This window comes from Lolium rigidum, chromosome 1 (genome assembly GCF_022539505.1).
Source record: "Lolium rigidum isolate FL_2022 chromosome 1, APGP_CSIRO_Lrig_0.1, whole genome shotgun sequence".
Taxonomy (NCBI): Eukaryota; Viridiplantae; Streptophyta; class Magnoliopsida; order Poales; family Poaceae; genus Lolium; species Lolium rigidum.
The window spans coordinates 150,356,241-150,378,741 of NC_061508.1; positions in this window are offsets into that span (position 1 = coordinate 150,356,241).

Below are 22,501 nucleotides of genomic sequence, written 5' to 3' on the forward strand. Positions count from 1 at the left end.
CAACGACACATATCACTATCAGATAGCGCTAAAAGTAGGGAAACGGCCCACGCCACACTATTATGGCATAGAACAAAACTTACATGAAATTTTAACCTAATGAACCAAATATAAGCCTCAATGTATTATCTCAAAAGGAATTACTGAAGTGCAGAATCCAGCTTTCCCTAAAAACATGGAGAAAGCGGCCAGTGAAACATTAAATTTTCTTGTTGAAAATATAACATTTTTTCGAAATAGAGATAAAACTCCGGCTTCTGCATCATGATGATGCACACGACCTTTTATTAAGAATATACGAGTACATAGTTTGAAAACATCTCAAGCATCGCCCATAATTGATACAAAAATCAACTAGCGAAAGACAAAAAACAAAAAAAGACTACCCATCAGCATAGCCGCCTATTGTGTCGCCAGCCAGTCTGGCACAAGATATCCCGAGCGACCATCTGGAGCCGTGTGCATCCAGTAGCCATAGCATCCCGTTGTCCTTCCGGTGATAAGAGAGCCCACAGCTGAACCCAATGTGACACCATATGGATAACCTGCAAAAAGTGAAAAGATGGTTTTTGGTTAAAAATGATGTCATTCCTCGCCCTCCATATAGACCAACATAAGGCAGAAACCCCAATACGGATAAAAACCTTAGATTGTCTATCAACTCCATTTAACCAATTACCAAACATATTCGTAATATTGGTTGGAGGTGGAAGATCATATGTGAAATTCACCGTGCGCCAAAGTAGTTTAGCTAAAGGGAAAGTTATGAAGAGGTGTTCAATAGTCTCCTGCTCTCCACAAAAAACACATTTTGTACACCCATTCCACCGACGTTTAGTAAGCAACACCTTATTACTTAGAAATCACATGAATATTTTAATCTTAAGAGGAACTTTAACTTTCCATAAGTATTTTCTCAAAAAAAGAGTGTGGTCATTCATAAGATCTTCATACTCCAAACAAATCTATCAAAAAAGGAGTACATAGATTTCACTATAAACAAGCCATTGGATGTCAAACTCCAAACAAATCTATCATTCTCTCCATTTAGATTAACCATCATCAATTTTTGGCATAACTGTAACCACAAATTCCATTTGTTTCCCATTAACATCCGTCTGAAAGTAATATTCAAAGGTGTTTGAGCTAACACATGAGCTACCGTTACATTCTTACGATGCACAATATTATATAACGATGGATATTGTTGGGCCAGTGGTATTTTTCCTAACCAAGTATCTTCCCAAAAATGAGTAATTGTTCCATTACCCACCTTGAAAAAACCTCTACTAAAGAAATCATCCTTAACCCCCATCAATCCCTTCCAAAAGGGAGAGTCGGTAGGCATAGCTTTGACCTCAGATAAGGTCTTTTGTCTTAGGTATTTGTTATGTAGCAATTCTTGCCACACCTCTTCCTCATTAAGAAGTTTATAAAGCCACTTACTCAATAAACTTCTATTTTTGAGTTCGAGAATCTCAATACCTAAGCCCCCTTGATCTTTTGGTCGGCAGACAATATTCCATTTTGTAAGTCTTTATTTTCTTTTATTTTCATCTGACTACCAAAAAAATCAAGACCTATAGAAGTCCAATCTTTTTCGTACCCCAATAGGTATCTCTAGAAAGGACAACATCAACATAGGTAGGCTTGTTAAAATTGAATTGATAAGGACAAGTCTATCCCCATAGGATAGTAATTTGCCTTTCCAGCATCCCAATTTTCTTTCAAACCGGGTCTCCACTAGATACCAATCAGAATTTCTGAGTTTTCTGTAATGGATAGGAATACCTAAGTACCTAAAAGGTAAGGAACCAGCATCGCATCCAAAAATCTGCTTGTACTGATCGACCTCATCCTGTGCCTTTCCAAAACAAAAAATCTCACCTTTGTGGAAGTTAATTTTAAGGCCCAAGAGCTCTTCAAACAGACAAAGAATTAATTTCATATTAACAGCTTTTAAGAGGTCATGCTCCAAAAAAAAAAGAATCGTGTCATCTGCATATTGTAATATAGAGATGCCACCCTCAACAAGATGAGGAATAAGCTCCCCAACTTGACCATCATTTTTTGCTCGCTCAATTATGATGGCTGGCATATCAACTACAATATTAAAAAGCATTGGAGACAACGGGTCTCCTTGCCTCAAACCTTTTTTTGTCTGAAAATAATGACCAATGTCATCATTTACCTTTACTCCAACGCTCCCCCCCTTGAACAAATTGTTGAACTATTCTACACCATTCGGAAGCAAAACCCTTCATTCTCAAAGTCTGTTATAAAATGTCGTAAGCCTTTTCAAAATCAATTTTAAACAAAAACCCATCCATTTTCTTACTATTTAACTCATGAATGGTTTCATGAAGAATGACCACCCCTTCTAGTATATTCCTCCCCGGCATAAAAGTGGATTGTGTTGGTTTTATAACTCTTGGGGCAATCCCCGTTATGCGATTTGTACCCGCTTTAGTAAATATTTTGAAACACACATTAAGTAGGAAAATTGGTCTATATTGTTGTATCTGAACCACATCATCTTTCCTGGGTAATAATGTGATTACGCCAAAATTCAACTTATAAAGAGGCAAGTCCCCCTTACTAAACTGATGAAAAAGCGCCATGAAGTGATCAGTTATTACCACCCAGAATTTTTGATAAAACTCCACCGGGAATCCATCCGGCCCAGGAGCTTTATTATGTTCCATCTGTGATATCGCCTCATAAACCTCTTCCTCAGAAAAGGGCGTTGTCAAAATCTCATTCTCGACATCCGAAATATGAGGAATGTCCTGCACCTCCTCCTGTACTAAAGAAAAAATATTTGGCACCTGTGCCCCAAATAATTTCTTATAAAATTCAGTAACATAGACCTTCAAATTATCCTTACCCACAATGGTTCCTTCTTGTTGCTCTAATTGGAAAATTTTCTTTTTTCGATGCTTCCCATTTGCAATCAAATAGAAGTAATCTCGTATTATTTCTTCCTTCTTGGATGTGTTTAACTTTCGCTCTTTGAGCCCACTTAGACTCCTCGTCTCTTCTTAAGTTATTTAGTTTATCAGTTGCATTTTTTAAGGCTTCTCTTTCCGACAGAGTCAAAAAATTAGATTCAGCTTTGACATCTAAATGCTCAATAATACCTAGCAGTCTTTCTTTCTCCTTTTTATACTTGCCACTTTGGTTTTTTGCCCAACCTTTAAGAAATTTTCTTATATGCCTAAGTTTATTCAACCAAACTTCCATCGGATTCAAACCCACCCTAACCGAATTCCATTCTTTCTCAATCATATCAAAAAAACTTCTTGTCGCAACCAGTGCAACTCAAAGGAAAATTTTGACTTATTACCCAAATGAGCTTTCACTCCTGAATCGATAAGAGTTGGTGTTTGATCGGAATCTGCCCTTGTCAATGCACGAACAGTGACTAAGGGAAATTTTTGTTCCCAAGAGATGGAAGCTAGCTAGAACTCTATCTAGCTTCTCATAAGTTGGTTCCTCTATTCAACTCGCCCATGTAAACTGTCTCCCCGAGAGAACAATTTCACGCAAGTTCAAATGTTCAATAATTGCATTAAAGACAAAAGGCCAACGAGCCTTAAAATTATCATTATGTTTCTCTTCACGCTTCCGTATAATATTAAAATCACCACCTACCAACATAGGTAATGTTTCATCCTCACAAGTTCTTACTAATTCCGCCAAAAATTTAGCTTTATGCGCGTCTTGGGAAGCCCCATAGACTGGCACAAGAATCCATTCGAATCCATCTCTCTTGCACTTAATATGAAGTTTTACAAAAAAAATCTCCAGTAGTGACCTTTAACACCTCAAGCGTATCTGAATTTATTCCCACTAGAATACCTCCAGATCTACCATGAGGTGGTAAACAAAATCAAGAGTAATTGTACCCCGCAGCAAGTTGGTTCAAAAAAGGAATAGAGAAATTAGATCTTCCAGTCTCCAACAAGGCTATAAAATCTAATTTATGCTCCTTAATTGCCTCTTTGACAAACTAATGCTTAGCAGTATCACCAAAACAACCAGGATTCTAATTTATTCCTTTTAGATTCTGCATTAAGAAAACTGTTTTTTGATTCTTCTCCTAGTACTTTTGCGGATATTATTTGTATCATAGATTTTTCTGGGCCTAGTTTTCTTTTCCTTGACTACCGTCTTTAGATGTTCCAAATGATCATCTAAGTCCAATGGGATGCCATCATCCTCAATCAAATCCTCACACAAAATATATACTTTGGACATCACAAGAGTCCAGGGGCCCTCTTCCTTATTCACATTTTCCTCCACATTCTTTTGCAAAATCGTTAAAATTCGTTCCTCTTCTCCTTTAATAGAATTTACGACCTCCCCTTTAGATTGTCCTAATGATATGCCTAAACGACCCGCCCTATGAATAATTTCGGAATCCGGAATATTAACAATCAAAAATTTAGGAGGTAAAGGCTTACTTGCACTATATGAATCATCCCTCAATTGTGCATTCATCATTGCCTTCTCCATCTGGGACATATCCACTCCAGGTTGGCATCCCAATCTATTACTGGTCCTCACTCCAATTGAGTTCTTTGGAATTCCCCCAAATGCAATAACCTCCTCCATAGTAGGTCAAGCTGATAAAGAATCAGATGAGTCTTCCATTAGAGATATAGAGAGAGTAGATTTTGCCATGTTTGGTGAATCCCCAGAAATTGGAATCTTACCATTAGTCTTTGGCGATGAGACAATCCCCATCGTCCCCTGAAGACCTTCATTGGCAAGCCCCTCTCTTGTAGTCATGAAACCCTCATCCATAATACCCTCATTGGTTTGTTCCAGTGAATTATCCAACTTATGCTCCAAAACCGACACTGCACCAAAGGAAACATCTCCATCAAGAATAAGTTTGGTATTGTGATCAGATATAAATAGTTCAGCATTACCCACAAACAAAATTATTTTTGGAAACATAAGACATACCATCAGCTATAGGAGCAATGGGCACAGCAGATCCCACCCTCGGATCATGTGCTATCAACCCATGGACAGTACTTCCAATCATTGGCAAAAGATTACCGTCAGCCTCCACTCCCTTCTCTGTCCCGCCATCCAGAGTGGCCAGGATCCTCTGTGCCGTAGATGCAACACAGGCAGCTGCAATCTTCTCACCCGCCACAGATAATCCCGCTTCGTCCACCGCGCCGTCAGGTGTCCCACGCGTGGTCGTCAGCGAGAGGGCAGCAGGGCCTGCGCAGGTGCTGCGTTGCTCCATCGAGCAGTGCGCTCGCTTGGCTGTCTCAGCCGACCACCCCAATGTGATGCTGACGCCTGCAACCGGCAGCTGCTGCTGCTGTCGGGTTGCATGATGGCAACGCTGCCCAGTGGCAGCATGCAGCCACTGCTGCTGACCAACCGCATGCAAGCACCCTGCCCGAGCGCCACCCGGCTGCAATCCCAAATCTGCACCAACAATAGTGCAAAAAATGTCTTTTAGTGAAATATTTTCAACATTAGATAATGACTCATAAAATAGCTAATTTTTACCCAAATTCGAATCATAAGAGGGGGTACCTTTTGTACTAAGCTCTACATGCATAGACCCCATTTGGATAGCATCTATATTATGAAGTTGCTCTTGCATCCCCTCAACTCCATTATTCACATTTGAAGCATCTTGCTCATTGTTGTTTGATGTAGCATCCTGTAATATCCCAGGATTCGAGACGATTGCGGGGTAGATTTTAGAAAGGGATGTGCATTGCATCATAAATCTGGGGAAATTTCGTGCTTTATTGCAAAATACATCTTAGAGGGGACAAGTTTCTCTCTCGACACCAGATTGTGTTAGGGTTTCGAGAGTGCGACAAACTTGGACATGATCTTTTCTGAAATTAGGGTTTCAAGAAGAGAGGAGAACATTTGCATCTCTTATCTTAAGTTGCATGATTGAATTTGAAATGAGGTGAGGTGAAACTCAAACTCTAATCAAACCAAGATAATTCATAATTCAAAACATTGTTTATTCAAACAATTAATAATTTGAATATGAATATCAAAAATGACAATACATATAATAAATGAATATAAACTATGAAAAGCTCATTAGAGAAATCTAAGCTTTATTGACTGGGACCTTATACTGGGCCTCACACCACGGAAGTGTGGACGGGAAAGCTGCCCGGTTGGCACCAAGGTTAAGATCTCTTATGTGTAAAGCAACACACCTCTGCAGAGTGTAATGAATCGTGACCTGTCACTCCCTGTTCCGGGATTTGGAACTGCGAACGCTGCCGGAAAGGAACTCCATGAAGTTCTAGACACCCGGTGAAGGCTGACGGATATAGTTCTTCTGAATAAAAGCAACCTTTTGACGAAATGATTATGAAAACCTGTATTGGTATTAGACTTTCTGGTCTAATGTCGTAGCTAGTGCGTTAAACACCTCTTCACAATAATGAACTTGTTGAGTACGCTCGTAATCATACCTCTTATAATCCCCTGCTTAGATTGCTTGAATCACCTTGAGGAGGCTAACGAAGGACAAGACGGAGCAGATGGGATCTTCAACGAAGAACCATATCTCTCTAGAGGAGTAGAGGGGGTCGACTATCTGATTTTCTATGGAACCGGGGAGGTTCCAGAAGGAGAGCAAGCCTAAGTAACTAGAAGTAATAGTAGTAGTCGACAAGTACGAACCCTATAATATTTAGCTGCTCGAGATGAATAATGCTAAACCTGTTAAGACATATATTGTATAAGTTAAGTAGGGTTCACCTCGAACATAGGAGTAAACCTCTATGGACCCAGGAGGAGCTTCGAGATGATGTATATATATGGTTTGTAATATTATGTGACTAAGTTAAAGACCAGCTATGCTTCTGTTGTACTACTCTCAGGGATGTAATATTTGCGGATTGATACTTCGCACATGTTATGTCAACGACTGACATACTACAACATGCAGTGGTATGCAGGGTCACCTCGGTTGGTATCAGAGCAAATGCTTTGACCTTAGGTTGGAACCTAGTTAATGGGACAGACCTGTAGGAGTCAAATAGGAGTAGTAAAGGATTCACTAAAAATATGATGTCTATTCACTTAAGAATAACACATTCATATCTTTTAGTGCGATAATTCTTTATTATAACTATTATGATGCATTAATACTAATATTCCATTCTTATCTACAGCCCACTATGGCCAGTTCACGTTCCGGACGCAACGTTAAGGTGAAGGAATACACGTTGGATGACTATGATGGAGGACTTGCAGACATACTCCGTGCTATGTTACTCGAATTTGGGTGCGATCCCCAAATCCGAGTGATGGAAGTACATGTACTATGATGGTACTGTACTAGCAAAGTGTAGAGTAGGACTCCAGTTACCTGAAGTCTTAGGTATGAGCTCAGTTATGCCTGCAGGAGAGGCAAGAACAATAAGGACAGCCTATCACATAGCTATAATGAAGGGATTTCTATTTTCGTGCCCTCGGGTCCTTAGTTGTACTCAGTTTTCCCCAGCTCCTTAGTTTTTCCTCAGTTTTCCCCAAGCTCTTGTCTGAACCCGCAGAAGGAGCTCGGACGGAAGGAATCCGTTAAGTTGACCGTTCCGTGCTGATGAGTGGGGTCGTGTCGTTTGTGGGGTCGCGTCGTGTGGGACCGCGTCGTGTGGGGCTGGTAGGAAGGGACCGCGTGGGACAGGACGAGACCATGTTTGTGGGGCCGTAGCGTGTGGAGCCGTGTGGGTCGGGACGGGAGCACGAGTGGTTTCGTCTCTTTCGCCCAGATTAGCAGTTTTCAATGTACCTTTTTCCTCTCTCTCGCTCGATCTCATTCATATTTGATAGCCCAAATTGGTAGCAAATCTAGAGCAGCTTGTCCTTCTGTTTTTTAACGTCATTCATTTCTTTATGCCTTCGTTTTTACCCAATCAGGTAGGAAATCTAGGGCACAAATCCAGAGAGAAAATATAGGATAAGCTGCATACGACAACCAACATAGCATAGATATATTCGGGACAGATCCAAAAGTAGTACCGATAGATCCAACATAAGCTACATTTTACATGAATTTAAGCTGCTCTACGGATAGAGCAGTCACATACGAAGAGTGCAGGTAGGCACGTTCAACGCCTCCGGGTAGCGCGTGTGACTCGCTTGGAGGTTGCGCAGGTGAATCCCAAGTGCTTTGTGTTTGGCCATGTACGCATGCACGTTCACGGTCCTTCCAACTCTAGCGCCACATCCGCCAATGGATTCAGCATGGTTCACCGGGGAGTTGAAGTCGGTGGCGCGGAGCTTCTGTTGCAGAAGGGGCACTTGTAAATGCCTCGAGCAAAGGGGCCATCGTAATGGCCGGACTGCAGCCTCCTGAGGACGTGACGAGTCTTGGTGTGGAAGGACTCGTCGTCGCTGTCGACGTCGCTGCTCTGCACCTGTCACGTAGCACCAAAGATCGTGCAAAAAAACGGAGTCAATTGCAACGATGATGGAACAGAGAGTGAACAAAAAATCATGCATGATAATATGGGCTCGAAAAAAAGAGGTAGCCTCGGTTACATTGGACACACTTATATCCGAGGATTTGAGTCGACAAACCAAAGATCATGCACAACAAATTTGTACACACCAATTGTTTACTGACCAAACCCTGAATCAATTTATGCCCAAATATTCATCATCATCGGCACAAATCTTAAACAAAAGCAAATCACAAACACTAATAACGCAAGATCTAACACAAAAGGATCGAACTAGGAACAGACGAACAGTAATAACGCAAGATCTAACACAAAAGGATTGAACTAGGAACAGACGAACCGTAATAACGCTAGATCTAACACAAAATGATTGAAATGAGATAAGAACAAGGGAACAAAGGGTTACCTCCGGCTCGTTGTCGACGATGCTGGTGTCGTAGGGGTTCTCCGACGCGTCGTATTACACTGGTTCGTACGGGTCCCAAGCGACGGGGAGGCCGGACGGTGGCGGCGGCCGATGCGCCGGCTGCTACGTTGGAAGCGGCGACGGGGGCTCGGACGGGGGCGGCGGCCGATCCGCCGGCTGCTACGTTGGAAGCAGGGACGGGGGCCCGGACGGGGCGGCGGCCGATCCGCCGGCTGCTACGTTGGAAGCAGCGACGGGGGCTCGGACGGGGGCGGCGGCCGATGCGCCGGCTGCTACGTTGGAAGCAGCGAGCGGGGGCACTGGACGGGGCGGCGGCCGATGTGCCGACAATGGGCATCTCATTCTTATCCATCGCCGGCGGTTTTCTTCGGGGTTTTTCTTCGGTTGTGGAGAAGATGATGGGACGGGAGAGGCGGTTGCGGTGAGCCAGTGAGAACGTGCGTCGAGGGAGAGAAAGAGGGGCTCTATAAAGACGAAGGTGGCGTGTACCGCAACACGCGTCCGCTATGCACGGCTGCAGCGTGCACCGCTACACGAGTCTAACCCCGGGACGTTTGGTGTACTCGGTTATAACCTCGGGCCTTATACAGAAATTTTATCCGTACTCGGTTTTCCCCTCGAGGACTTAGACCGGCAAGTGCAATATACTCGGTTTTACCCTCAAGTAGCTGGTCAACGGAGAGTCAACAAATGAGATTAACATAGCTAATTGAGTCATTTCATGCGCAAAAAATCCAAAAAAATAAAAACATAGTGGCAACTACTCATGGAGTCTTCCTACGCAACTCTGCCACCTAGAAAACCTTAACAAACATATATAAATCAAGTTTTACCACAAATTGCCACTTCTCGGAATCACTAGTGTAGCTATGAAGATGATTGGTTTTCCACCCAAACCCCTTTGCAAAACATCTTTCCCAAAACATAGTTTGTCTAAATGATGCCATAATTGTCACACTCATGTATATTTGAATTGCAAATAATTTGATGTAGCCCAATATGAATTATATTGTACAAAACACACATTTTTCATTTTGTAATTCTTTTGTTTGAATCCCTTAGTCTATTTACTTGTTTATGTGCCCTTGGATTCTTAGTACTACTCGGTTTTGCCCTCAAGTACTTGTCACAAATGCTATGAGAAGCCCAAACTTATCCTGATTGGTTGAGCCGTTGTCACACGGATCGACTCCACGAACCGTTGATCCACTGATCTAACGGGCAGTATACCCCTATCCGTCTCTTCGTGGCAACCTCTCTCTCTCTCTCTCTCTCTTCGTGGCCACCCCTCTCTCTCTCTGTCGGTGGAGAATGCCCACCCCTCTATTTATGTGCAATAACGAGTTTGCCACTTAATATAGTTTGGGATATAGTATTGGTATAAACATGAGGCATACATATTTGCGGATTTCGGTGATTGCATTATTTGTCACCCCTCTAACAATTATCAACTATCTTTAGCTGTCCTTTTCTTTTAGGGAATATAGTTTGGGATATAGTATTGGTATTTTGAAACGGCCTAAAAGTGGTATAATTTTGTTATAAACATGAGGCATACATATTTGCGGATTTCGGTGATTGCTATCAACTATCTTTAGCTGTCCTTTTCTTTTAGGGAATATAGTTTGGGATATAGTATTGGTATTTTGAAACGGCCTAAAAGTGGTATAATTTTGTTATAAACATGAGGCATACATATTTGCGAATTTCGGTGATTGCATTATTTGTCACCCCTCTAACAATTATCAACTATCTTTAGCTGTCCTTTTCTTTTAGGGAATATAGTTTGGGATATTGTATTGGTATTTTGAAGGGACCCTATTTTGAAAGGGATCCCATTTTGAAACGGCCTAAAAGTGGTATAATTTTGTTATAAACATGAGGCATACATATTTGCGGATTTCGGTGATTGCATTATTTGTCACCCCTCTAACAATTATCAACTATCTTTAGCTTGTCCTTTTCTTTTAGGGAATATAGTTTGGGATATGGTATTGGTATTTTGAAATGGCCTAAAAGTGGTATAATTTTGGTATAAACACGAGGCATACATATTTGCGGATTTCGGTGATTGCATTATTTGTCACCCCTCTAACAATTATCAACTATCTTTAGCTTTCCTTTTCTTTTAGGGAATATAGTTGGTAATTTCGGTGAATGCACACACTAACTTTGAAAACAACTACAAGTACATGTAACTGAATAATGGATTTGTAAGGTATCCCTTGTAACAACTTCTAGCGCATGGTGAGCAATGATAAGAATCCGATCGTAATTATACAACAAAAAAAAACCAGCCATCAGGTTAGCTTGCTTCTTCAACTCGATCAGCTGCCTTAACTGCTTGTTCATTTTCTTCAGTTCTCCCTTCACTTCCACCAGTTCTGCATTGGGAGCATTAGGCATAATCGGAACGGCTCCTCTCTCCGCCGCATTCTCTCACAGCAAGTCCCCCCCTCCCAAATTGCGCCCCCCAATAGCGCCAATTGATTCCTGCAAGCTCGAAGCCTCACGAACGTACACATCGATCCACTCGAAATGCCTGCATTTCTTCAAGATCCGAAAACAACAACGTGAACCCTAAATCCCAAATTCGAGGGAATAACAAGAAAATCGAGAGAAAACAGAGATATTGGAGCGAGATCTAACCTTATCCCCCTCTCTATATGGCAAGCTCTCGCATGCAACGAACTCACGTCCACGGTTGCCATTCTCGTCCGTCTTACAGATCGACCGCTTCAGAGGCTCCTGGCGTGGGCAGTCGGGGCATCTTGTCAAAGGCACGGGTCCATCTGCGGCCATGAAGAACGGGAGGTCGAAGAGAAACTAGACATCACCCGCCTACCGGAGAAGGGCTGCCGGCGGCGGAGAAGAAGAACAATGGGGCGCGGAGAAAGAAAGGGGAAGCAATGGCACGGGCACGGGCGCGGGGCTGGCTCGGGCTCCCATTTTGCAACGGTCACCGGGTAAGCTGTGGGTCCGGCACGCTAACGTGGACAAGTTGTGGGTCCCACGATGATGCGGATAAGTGGAGACATGTCCCACTGCGGGGCACCAACAGCGGCCCCACTTGCCAGCACCAACCAACGTCAACTAAACGGAAATCCTCCGTCCGAGCTCCTTCTGCGGGTTTCGAACAAGGGATTGGGGAAAACTGAAGAAAAACTAAGGAGCTGGGGAAAACTGAGTACAACTAAGGACCCGAGGGCACGGAAATAGAAATCCCTATAATGAAAGCTATCACTGATATTCGCGAGCATAAGACTAAGGATCTTATTGGCTCCGAATTTGCACACATTCCACATATGGAGGAGGACGATGATCCTACTCTAAACCATTTTAAGTTTGCCAAGAGGAAACCTGCAGAAGCCGCAAAATACATGGACAGTTGTAGGAACCTTCTGACTTTGTTATTTCAGTTGAACCGCCACTTGTCGGGAGCAATTGATACAATGTTAGATGAGTTCAGTGAGCCTAAGGAGGAGTCAAAAGGTAAGGAGCCGATGGAGAGCGAGACACATACACCAGTATACTCAACTGGTGATTACATAGACATAGATGCTCCTGAACCACAACCTACACCACAAACACCTAGATACTTTCCTAGTAGTTCATATGGTGGATATGAGGGAGGAGAGGAATCCGGGAACCACCAACGTTCGGAGACCCCTATCGAGAATTCCACTGGATGGCGTTTTGGGTCATTCATGGGCACCTGCGTAGATCCAGTGAGATGTGATCCGGAGATAGATCAAGACGATGTAGATCAGTACCAGAACTTTCATTATGGTATGGAAGATTACCAGGAGTACCCTATAGTGATCGAATCAGACTCCGAAGGAGGGAATGCAAGTAATGTGGCCAAGGGGGAGTACACCCCAGGGGAGGACTATGCATCGCTAAATAATCATTTCCTGATGACAGATTTCTCCCTGGGATCATCCTCAGACTCGGATTACCAGCCTACTGGGAAGCCATATGTTCCAGACACTATCAGGAGGACGACACGTTCGATCGAATGGATGCGTGGAATGTACCAGGAGTGAAGCAACGAGTAGTGACCACCAAAGGAGGCGAGGCTGCAATACTATTGTACCATATGTATTGTAGTGTGTACTTGTTTAATGAGTTGTAATTTACATGCAATAAGTGAGTTTGCATACTCACACTACTTATGGGTATTGTAATAAACCTCTTATGTATGTATATACATGGTATATGTTTTGTATGATTTGGATTTGCTTCTTGATTTCCATTGCGTGACTAGTTCTGTGCACAAAGTTGAGCTCAGAAAACTTGCACATGGAGTAACTATGAGTACCACTTTGTGTGACAGAGCTCGGGGGTGATGTCGGGACCGACGGGAGAGGAGAGCAAACTCAACGCCTCGAGCGCGAGGCCAAACAGAAGGAGGAGGCAAATGAAGCCGTAAGAAATCAGTTTCCACCACCACCACCTCCGATGACGCAACAGAACTTCCTTCAGTACATGCAAATGCTGGAGGAAAGGCAACATGCAACAATGGAGCAGCAGAACATATTCTTCCAAGAGTTGCAGCAGCAGAACATGATTGAAAGGCCAGAAAACCAAGGATTCACTCTATCAGACTTCCAGAATACCAAGCCTATATCCTTTGCCTATGCGCCAGAGCCGATGGACGCTGAGGATTGGCTGATGGACATGGAACGCAAGCTCAAGACTGTTGGATGCATAGATCAAGAGAAAGTAAGGTATGCGACACACTTGTTGTGTGGACCCGCCACATCTTGGTGGGATAACATAGTAGCAGTACACCCACCTGAGAAGGTATTCACCTGGGAGGAGTTCAAGCGGAAGTTCAGGGAATCCAATGTCCCTGAAAGTGTAATGGAGTTGAAGCGTAGGGAGTTTGAGAACCTCGAACAGAAAGAAAAACCAATCCTGACGTATGTTAGAGAATTCTCAGGATTATCCCGATATGCAGCTGAGGAAGTAAGTACCAAGGATAAGAGAAAGAAAAGATTCATGAGAGGATTGAATCCTAATTTCAAGATGCAGCTCGGGATGTTGAGAGCAATAGAATTCCAGGAGTTGGTTGATGCCGCAATCACCCTGGAGGATGACTTTAAACAGGTGCAAGAGGAAAAGCGCAAGAAGGCCAAGTTTGAGACGAAGAAGTTTGTTGGTAACAAACCCAATACCAGCTTAACCTTCAAGCCGAGATACAACCCCAATAACAACAGGAGGACCTCAGGACACCAGAATATGGCAAACATCATCTACCGTATTTGTGACTTAAAGGACATTACTCGAAGGATTGTCGGAGGCAAAAAGTGATTTGTTTTGGTTATCGCCAGGAAGGGCATATGCTAAAGATTGACCAAACAAGAACAATGGAGGAGGAAAGTCAGGAGGAGGAGGGAGTCGGAATGGAAACTCCGGAGGGAACAGGAAGAACAAGAAGCCCTTCGGAAAGCTGAATTGTACCAGCGTGGAGGAGGTGATAAACTCAGACAAGGCGGTTATAGGTACGCTTCAGATACTCACTCATCCTGGCAAAGTACTTTTCGATACTGGTGCAACCACATCATTCATTTCTCAGCAATTCATCATCAAACATGGGATAAATTGCACTAAGTTAGAAACACCCATTACCATATTATCTGCGGGGGAACGATATTAGTTACCCACGTTAAACAAGAGCAGGTCATCATGATCCGTAGATGAGAGTTTAACGCAGACCTGTTTGTCTTGCCCATGAAGGACATAGATGTCATTCTTGGTATGAATTGGTTGGAGGAGAATGGAGCCTTGATAGATTGTGCAGATAAGACAGTGTCTCCGAAAAGTCCCAATGGAGGAAGAATCATTTATCAAGGAGATAAGCACACCCAGATTGAGGTTGAGTTACAGTTGAACAATATGAAGGAGGTGAAACTTGAGGATATACCGGTAGTCAACAAATTCCAAGATGTTTTCCCGAAGGAGTTGCCGGGAATGCCACCAGACATAGAAATATAGTTTACAATAGACCTAATTCCAGGAACAACCCCAATTGCCAAAGCACCATATAAGATGGGACCAAAGGAGCTTAAGGAACTCAAATAGAAATTGGATGACTTGGAACAGAAAGGATTCATATAGGAAAGTATATCACCTTGGGGATCACTAGTCATATTTGTGGAAAAAAGAGATGGAGGCCATAGAATGTGCGGAGATTACCGAAACCTTAACAATGTTACCATCAAGAACAAGTATCCATTACCCAGGATCCAAGATTTGTTTGATCAAGTCATAGGAGCAGGAGTCTTCTCCAAAATAGATCCGAGATCGGGTTATCACCAGATAAAGATCAAGAAAGAAGATGTTCCGAAAACTGCCTATGTTTCAAGGTATGGACATCATGAGTACTTAGTAGTACATTTTGGATTGACAAATGCCCCAACAATATTGATGAACCTCATGAACAAGATATTCATGCCCTATCTTGACAAGTTTGTCACCATGTTCATCGATGATATCTTGATATATTCCAAGGATAAGGCTGAACATGGAGAGCATTTAAGGATAGTGTTACAAACACTAAGAGAACATCAGCTCTATGCTAAATTCAGCAAGTGTGAATTTTGGCTGGATCAAGTAGAATTTCTTGGACATGTGATTAGTAAGGATGGAATCGCCGTAAACTCAAGCAAAGTAGCAGCAATTTTGGAGTGGGAAGAAGCACCTAAGAATGTCAAGGAAATAAGAGGATTCTTAGGAATGGTAGGATACTATCGGAGATTCATTGAAGGATTCTCCAAGATAGCAGGACCAATGACCAAGTTGCTAAGGAAAAACACACATTTTGTGTGGTCAGATGAGTGTGAACATAGTTTTCAAACTCTGAAGGAGAAGTTAACCACATCACCTGTGTTAGCAGTACCAGAAATGTGCAAGGATTACACAGTGTATTGTGATGCATCCAAGCATGGATTAGGATGTGTACTCATGCAAGATCGGAAAGTGATATATTATGGATCAACGCAATTAAGACCTCATGAAGTCAACTATCCTACACATGATTTAGAATTAGCAGCCGTAGTGTTTGCACTGAAGAGTTGGAGGCATTTCCTTTATGGAGCCAAGTGTCAATTTATACAGATCACAAGAGTCTCAAATACTTCTTCACTCAGAAGGAACTGAACACGAGACAGAAAAGATGGCTTGAATTGATCAAAGATTATGATTTGACCATCAACTATACACCAGGAAAGGCTAATGTTGTAGCTGATGCCTTAAGTCGGAAGAGTACCGGAGGAGTTGAACAAGAACTACAAATGGAGTTGAAGAAGGAAATAACTCAAGCACAAATACAACTCTGGGAGAAAGAGGCACATGAAGGATTGTCAGCTTTATAAGTTGCGGAAGAGTTGAACATAAACTTGAAAAATGAGATCATAATGGGTCAGTTGGAAGATCCATTCATCATGGAAGAAATAAGAAGGATTAATGAAGGAAGACCATCAGAGTTCAACCTAGGCGAGTCTGGATCCCTATGGTTTCAAAAGAGGATTTGTGTTCCGGACATCGCTAAAATCAAGGAAGTAATCCTGAAAGAAGCTCATGAAACACCATATTCAATTCATCCTGGAAGTACGAAGATGTACATGGACTTAAAGGAGTTGTTTTAGTGGAATAATATGAAGAGGGAAATTGCCCAGTATGTGGAAGAATGTCATACTTATCAGAGAGTAAAAGCTGAACATCAAAGTCCCGCAGGACCACTACAACCATTACCAATTCCGGAGTGAAAGTGGGAAGAGATAGGTATGGATTTCATTACCGGACTACCCATGACAAATAAAAAGAAGGATATGATATGGGTAATTGTGGACCGGTTGATGAAGAGTGCACATTTTCTAGCGGTGAATCGGAAGGATACAGGTGAAAAGCTTATAGATCTCTATATCAAAGAGATTGTGAGTAAACACGGAGTTCCAAAGAAGATAGTGTCAGATTGAGGATCTGTATTCACATCCGCCTTCTGGAAACAACTACATGAAGCTTTAGGATCCAAGCTAGACTATAGCACCGCATATCACCCACAGACGGGAGGAAAGACCGAGAGGATAAACCAGATACTAGAGGACATGCTCAGGGCATGTGCTTTAGATTTCGGATGATCATGGGAAGAACACTTACCTTTAGCAGAATTTTCTTACAACAATAGCTATCAAAGCAGCATCAGGATGGCACCATTTGAAGCTTTATATGGAAGGAAGTGTAGATCACCTATATGTTGGTATGAGGCAGGATCAAGCAAAGAGTTTAACCCAGACTATGTGAAGGAGAAATAGCAGATCATCGATGTGATTAGGGATGGACTCAAGATAGCTCAAAGCCGACAGAAAAGCTACGCAGATCAGAAGAGGAGGACATGGGAACCAAAAGTTGGAGACATGGTATACCTAAAGGTTAGTCCGATGAAAGGTCTTCAGAGATTCGGAGTAAAGAGAAAACCCAGTCCAAGGTACATCGGACCTTTTAAGATATTGAGTCAAAACCGAGGGATAGCCTTTGAACTGGAATTACCGGGAAAGTTAGCCCAAGTACACAATGTATTCCATGTGTCACAACTTTGGAGATGTTTAAAAACACCAGATGAGCCAATATCCCATGAAGACCTAGATCTTCAGCCATATTTGACTTACATCGAGAAGCCAACCAAGATTCTGGAATAGAACTAGAAGCAACTCCGAAACAGAGATATCAAGTATTGCGAAATACAGTGGAAACACCATCCCGAGAGGGAAGCCACCTGGGATAAAGAGGAAGACTTAAGGAAGTCATATCCAGAACTGTTCAGGTATTACCAACCACAACTTCGGGACGAAGTTTTTTTTAAGGGGGAAGGCTGTAATATCCCAGGATTCGAGAGGATTGCGGGGTAGATTTTAGAAAGGGATGTGCATTGCATCATAAAATCTGGGGAAATTTCGCGCTTTATTGCAAAATACATCTTAGAGGGGACAAGTTTCTCTCTCGACAGCAGATAGTGTTAGGGTTTCGAGAGTGCGACAAACTTGTACATGATCTTCTGAAATTAGGGTTTCGAGAAGAGAGGGGAACATTTGCATCTCTTATCTTAAGTTGCATGATTGAATTTGAAATGAGTTGAGGTGAAACTCAAACTCTAATCAAACCAATATAATTCATAATTCAAACCATTGTTTATTCAAACAATTAATAATTTGAATATGAATATCAAAAATGATAATACATATAAGAAATGAATACAAATTATGAAAATCTCATTAGATAAATTTGAGCTTTATTGACCATCACACAATTACATTGTCAGTTACAATATTCCAATGAATTAAAGATTACATAACACATTTCATGAATTAAAAAATAATAAAAAGAAAAGGAAAATTACAATGTATAAAAATTTAGCTAAACTACATGATCATCTTGAACTTCTTGATACACATGGAGAAATTCTTGATCATCACCTTGATCCCTGCAAATACAATCATCAAAGAAGAAAAGCACATTAGGCCAAGTGGCAAAGCCACTTGGCAGGTTAGTCAAGAAATGAGAATTTGGAAGAGATAATATCAACTCTGCCGAGCTCATCCATAGGACACAAGTACCAACCATGAACAGTTAAGCAGCTGACAAGGTGAGATGCATGTACACCAGCACACATGCACGGGGAGGAGTCACCAAACACACAGCCTTGCTGTCGACCAAAGGAGTAACCAGAGAGGGGGTATAAAACCTTTTCAAGCCAAACCCTAGATGCTCATCGACATCAGCTTCTCAGGGTAAGAACAACAAGAACAGATAGAACAGGAAGAACACCAATCCACCAAAACCATCCAGCAACAATTCCACCAAGAATTGTTTGCTGTTGATCAAGAAATGATGAAGTAATCCAAGCACCAGCCAGCCAGGAGGAGCAGGGAAAGCATCAACACATCACAGAAGCAAAACCTCTACAACAACATAATTTCTAGGAGCTGGAGTGAGGTATACATCAAACCATGGACAAACCAGATGGTTTTGTCCATACAAATTGCACAGGCATGATTCACACAAACACACAAGGGTAGAAAACCCTGTTTGATCATCATTTGGTCATAGACCAAGTGAGCCTGGTAAAAATGGCAAAGACCAGGGATTTGACCAACCTAAGTCACTATGCCAACCAATTAAACAGTAGCATCTTCCAAATGGAACTAGGAAGGAAAATATCCCATATTAATTACCAAAGCTACCTAGACTACACTAGCCCTTTTAAAACCATCAGATAAAAGTAGAAATGTATATATCTGCAAGTATTTTCAACATCAAAAGCTGCTGGCAATCAAATATGATCACCCAGCAAGCATTTATCCATCCACAGCAAGCCACAGAGAGAAGAGCTACCCTAGAATAGCAACTAGTTACTGTCAGGGTCACCTCAACCACAAAACCATCAAGCCAAGTAATTGCATCATCACCCAGATGGGTTCAAAGGGAGCTAGGGTCCCCAAAAATAGTTGGCATCCCTCTAGCTCAATCAAATTAATCATAAGAATCCTTACTGCCTAAGCAGTTCATACCATTTATTCAATAAATCATGACAAGCTATACAGATAAATAAGATATATAAGAAACCAGTAACTAAAACACTTGCAAATGATCTAGAGGATCACTGCAAGCATCAGTGTATGCTTTAACAAGCATTAGCATATACCAGTACATGGTATGGAGCTATACAGGCATATGTATAATCATCAGTAAGGCACAAGTAGAAGCATAGAAAGCAAACAACAAGCAACTGATGATCATATGATCACCAAGACTTGCTCAAGCCTGCTAGAGACCAACATAGCATCAGGAATTAGCCAGTTACTGAAGAATCACACACATGCCATAACTGAATAAACAGAAATTGCATATATAAATTTATAATTGTATCTAGAAGTACATCCAGGAAGGGATGTATCCCTGGATCAAGTCATACAAGCCATAATCATCACAGCTTGCTCATAAGCATGATCAGGAGCTGCACAGCAACATAAACAGACACCACTGGCACTTGCATATGCAAGAACTGCAAACAGCAGTAGGCCAGAGATGCACAAATAGGTAGCATACTATAAGGGTATTTTACCCTTATCCATTTGTTGTGGGTATACTTTATGGGTATATCAACGGCATGGCCTAGATCCGGCAAGCCCGGGTGGCCCATAGTCGGTGGTGAGGCATGTGGCCCATCGGGCGGCCCAATTGCTGTAGATCCTGAAGGATGAAGTCCAGCCCAGGAACAGGAAGCCGGATCTCTACCGACCTACGAAGGAGGCCGGATCCGTGACGGCCCATGAAGTATCCGGATCCAGCACGTAATTGGAGGAAGGCGGATCCTTGACGTACACGGCAGGACTTCGTACTGTAGTTAGGCGACTTGTATTCTGGCTAGGACTCTCCATGTAAACCCTAGATCCGTGCGCCTTTATAAGCCGGATCCCGGGAGCCCTAGAGGCACAACTACAACTCATTGTAACAACGCGAAAGCGCCCGGATAATTCCGGACAAGCGGCGGTAGGCCCTGTCATCGTGCAGGTGTTCCGAAGCTGGGTAAATCGCGTACCACCGTCCCGTGTGCACTCCGCCCTATGGCCCCTACTTCTTCTCCCCATCGTGAGGATCCCTCCTCCGAGGTACCGTCGATTAGGCAACGACAGTTGGCGCCCACCATGGGGCCTGCGGCGTCTGGAGGCCGGAACCGGGAGGGTTCCGCCATGGGAAGCTACGACGACACCATCGCTGTGGGGCGTGTCCTTTACGCCGGAAATCTGCCGATCGTCCCTCCGGATGAGTGCTGGATTCCGGCTAAAACCGACCCCGTCAAGCTCTCCATCGTCCCGGTTGGCGGCATACACATCTTCATCGGGGAAACCGTCGATTCCGACGGAAACCCAGCAGTAAGTAGCGCCAGCGCGACCGCCGCTGAGCGGGACGCAGTCGCGAAGATCCGATCTGAGACGCAGGAACTTCCTAGCGAAGATTCCGCCTTAGATCTGAAAAAATCAAAACCCACCCAATCCGCCCCTGAGCAGGAAACAAAGGTGGAAGACCTATGCAGATCCCCCTGGGTCTCCCAGGTGTTAGAGAAGCAAAGGTGTCACTTCGTGCACTTCTTGGCTCATACCGCCGGAACCGCCCCTCAAGAAGTCGGAGCTGGTCCCGAGCAGGTCGCGGCCCCGGTAAACAACGCTGCTCCGGATCAGCAAGAGGCTGTCGGAGAAAGCGGAGATCCGGTTGAAGAGTCGATTCTGGGCAACCTAAGCCCAATTTCCGGAGATACCCAATCCATGGACACTGAAGAGTTCGATCGCAAGGTGAAGGAATACGGATACGGTGGTCAGCCTGAAGTTGACTCCGCCCAGCCAAAGCAGGTACTCGCGACGGTGGCGGCGCTAGGAGAACATGGATCAAAAGAGGCTGGCACCCAATCCGACCCCCAGCCATCCCATCAGGGATCTCCAATGTCGCGGGAGTGACCCCGCAGGGATTCTTCCTCGGAGGACCTCCTGTCGCCTGAAGAGATGGTCGCACAAGCAGGCATGGATGCGGTTTATCGCTCGGATATTCTTAACAAACCCATTACTCCCGAAGACGTAGAAGCATTAGAAGCTAAGAGAATGGAGCTGCTGGCCACAGCCAAGAAGTTTAAGGACACCGCAGCCGCCATGCTGGAGGAAAGGAAGCACGCCGCAGTTTTTGTGGAAGACTTCATCCATCGTGAGCAGGAGGTGGACGAAGGACTGGCAAAGGTCAAGGAACTTCGAAAGCATTGGAAGGACAAGATCGTTGAAGCTCATCAAGAGGTCGAAAAGGTCCGGCGTGAATTGATAGCTCCCCGCAGGATCACCTTCGCAACTCCAACGGAGCAGCAGCCGTTCGCAACCCCAAAGGACAATATGACGAAAGCTGCAGAGATCTTGAAGAAAAAGAACGAGGAGATTGACATCGACTACGTTCGCACGCTCGTCGCTTCAGCGGTGAAGCAGCAGAGCAAGGCAGACACTTCGCGCAAGTTGGAATCTAACCCGGAGCATTGCGTCTCCACTGCGCAGAAGGACGCCCACGACAATCGCCATCAAGATGATGAATCGCGAACCGGATCTTCGGAACGCAGAAGGAAAGCCAGGGAACACCCAAATCCGATCCCCATACCATCAAAGACGCCACCGTCAGATCCAAGAAAGGGAAAGGATGCAATGTACTCTGGACGGGACAAGTACCGCAACCCCTCTCCTCCGCCCAATGGTTACCCGCGTACCTCTCGCCGCCGTAGTCCAGCCGGAAACACCGAGGCCTCGGGGGCATGGTGGAATTGTTATCCGCGACAACGTGCTGCCTTCAAGAAACGAAACGAGGAACGCACGCCGGAACCTCGCCGGAACCGGAACAACGATCGTGAGCCCGAGCCTAGGAGGAGTCGGGATGAGGAGCGCGATCCGGAACCTCGCCGGAGCCGGAACGACCGGGGCAGCCGGCGCCACGGCGAAGGCAGCCGCAGGAGCCGGAGCCGGCACCGGGAAGGCCGGGGAGAATCTGAAGGCGGAAGCAAGAGGTCGGATCT